The sequence below is a fragment of the Gossypium hirsutum genome, chromosome A02 (assembly GCF_007990345.1).
Source record: "Gossypium hirsutum isolate 1008001.06 chromosome A02, Gossypium_hirsutum_v2.1, whole genome shotgun sequence".
NCBI classification, from domain to species: domain Eukaryota; kingdom Viridiplantae; phylum Streptophyta; class Magnoliopsida; order Malvales; family Malvaceae; genus Gossypium; species Gossypium hirsutum.
The window spans coordinates 20,152,065-20,154,604 of record NC_053425.1 but is presented as its reverse complement, the minus strand read 5'-3'; the positions used below and the strand labels follow the sequence as shown (position 1 = coordinate 20,154,604).

Sequence of the window (2,540 nt, the reverse complement as noted above, 5' to 3'; positions counted from 1 at the left end):
AATAAAAATATTTATACTACTAATGTACCAAATACTAATATTTTTTATCTCGAGTTAATTTGATTCGTATACAATTTTTTTTATTGTGTCGGATGCATAACACAATTCAGATCTTTCTTTTTCTAATGAAATAAAGTTCTACGAAGATAAATAAAGAATTAATCATTCAAATGAAAAAGAAAATAGAAAGAAGTAAAAAAAATGGTGAAGGCAAATATTACGCAAGAAGGACGGGGAAGAATCTAAGAGAAAAAAGATATAACAAAAGTTGGTAAAAAGATTGATATAACATAAAAGTAGATGGTAATGATGGTTCACATTCAGTGGGGTGGATATTATAACAGCATGTTTGGTTGGATGGAATTGCTATTCTATTCCGTCACTACTCCGCGCGCTACAGTAAAGCAGTAGTTTGTTTCACCGTTTAAGTGATTCCACAGAATGGCTATTGCACCCTTATTCCCTCAGCTACTATAATAGGCCATTCAGGGGTTGGAGGTCTGAATTGCTATTCAACGCCAGAACCGTAATAACATTTTCACATTTTTAGACTAAAATAGCCTGCCTCTCTTCTTCCCAAAATTCTCTCTAGATTTCTTCTTCAACATTTATCCCCAAATCAAGTCAAACATCCATTCGCCCTTCATCTTCATCTCTCCAAATACAGTAAAGGGCACATTTTCTTTTTTTATCTGATTAACTTCTGTTTTCCTTGTTCTCTTCTACATTCAGCGAAGGGGTGCTCCAAGGTTAGATCCTTTTCCTTTCTTTGGCTTTTTTTGTCCATTCAATTTCTAGAGTTTTAAATGCTTGGATCTCTCTTTCATTTACCTTTTGTTTTTCGGTACATAGCAATATTTTTTCAGAAACAGATTGGTTAAATACTTTCTTTAGATTAATAGTAATAGTGCCTTTTGTGTTTAGGTAGAGAAAATGTGCACACATAGCTTGTGATCCAAATGGAAACATTGAAACGAATATAAGCAAAGATACCCAAAAAAAAGATAGAATGAGAATGAATTTAAAAAAAAAATTTAAAGTTGATGCAATCATATATAAACTGGAAGAAAGGATGGTTTAATGAATTTGGTCATAAGCATGGTTTAGATGCTTTTTGTTGAAAAATGATTTTTAGTATCTGGAAAAAAAAGAAATGAAATTTAAGTGTGGGACAAGAGTATGCTTTAACAGAGGCTGAATGAAAGGAAAAGATTCGTGTAGTTGGCTCAAGAGATTTGCTTTTAAGATCTTTAGGATTCTTGAATGTGTAAGGCCCTAAGGTCAATGCTGAACAGAAACTTAAGCAAGCTTGACTGGTACTTTTTGGTTATCCAGATACAGTGCTGCAGGTTTCAATTAGATGGCCAGTTAGTTTTCCATTTTTTGATTGAACAGTCATGCTTCCTTGATTAAACTTTAATCTTAAAGAGACTTAATATTAAATAGATTCCATATTAGTTCTTCCTCTTGTAGCATTCTCAACAACCAACCTGATAGCTGCATTTTAGTTTGTTTGGCCAATGAGTGATTACCGCCCATAGTAACTGCACTTGGCAGTTGCAGTATCACTGTAATATGTTGTACAACCCTTAATCAATTGTTTTGTTGCATCCATAGTTTATTGAAATTGTCAAACTATCTCTTATGTGGCTAATTGTAGATGAAAAATAATTGTTTCAATAGGCTAATCAATCAGGAACCATAGTCAAGATCCTTGTAGAAGATGGCAAAGCAGTCAGCATTGGTACTGTGAGTATTCTTTGCTACCTTATTTCAAATAATGTATATGGATGGATGGATGGGTATTGAATTGTGGATTTGAAGTAAATTTGATTGTTTTTGTCCTTTTTGTTTTGGTTTTTTGTTGCTTAGACGTTCTTTTTTGTTATCTTTACAGCCTTTGTTCGTGATTGAACCTTGAAATAAGACTGTCGAGTAGCAAAGTAAAAGGTGGGAAGGATAGACAGGCAAGTAGGTTGAGTTGGTGGGATTTTTCTTCCTGGTAATGTAGTTTGGATTCATTAAATGGGCAACTTCTTTTGTAGTCTGGTAGCTTATTATATACTTCTAGTCTTATAGCTATAGTAAAAAAAAATGTTATTCAAACAAATGTTATTATATACTTCTAGTACGGGATACTTCATGCTTTTTACTTTCCCTTGTTCAAATAAAAATGTTATTCAAACAAAGGAACAAACTGAGTTCAAACACAAAAATGATTGAAAATGAATATGATTAGATAGGGGCTATCGAATATGATTGGCATACTTTTGAATATGAAATTAAAATATAGAATTAAACTAAAATCAAATTCAAATAAAAGAAATAATAAGAAGGCCATAAAAAAATTGAAATTTTAATTAGCTTTTATGAGAAAAAGTAATTAATAAAAATCTGTCGTTTTCTTTTTCTTTTCCTAAAAATAGATTAAAGACATGGCTTTTTTTTTTTAGCTTTACAAGTATCTTCAAATACGGCTTGGGCTAATATCAATAAAGAGATTTTCAAAGAAAACCAAAATGACTAGTAATTAAAAGAGC

The 2,540-nt window shown here is 31.7% G+C and overlaps 1 long non-coding RNA gene across 1 annotated transcript; it reads left to right on the top strand.

Annotated features, from left to right (window-relative positions):
• The first annotated feature begins 487 nt into the window (after nt 1–487).
• LOC107951425 (uncharacterized) lies at nt 488–2,138 on the top strand. The gene is made up of 3 exons (XR_001698420.2): nt 488–749; nt 1,684–1,749; nt 1,898–2,138. It is a non-coding gene; the product is annotated as an uncharacterized lncRNA (long non-coding RNA).
• Nucleotides 2,139–2,540: the final 402 nt, after the last annotated feature.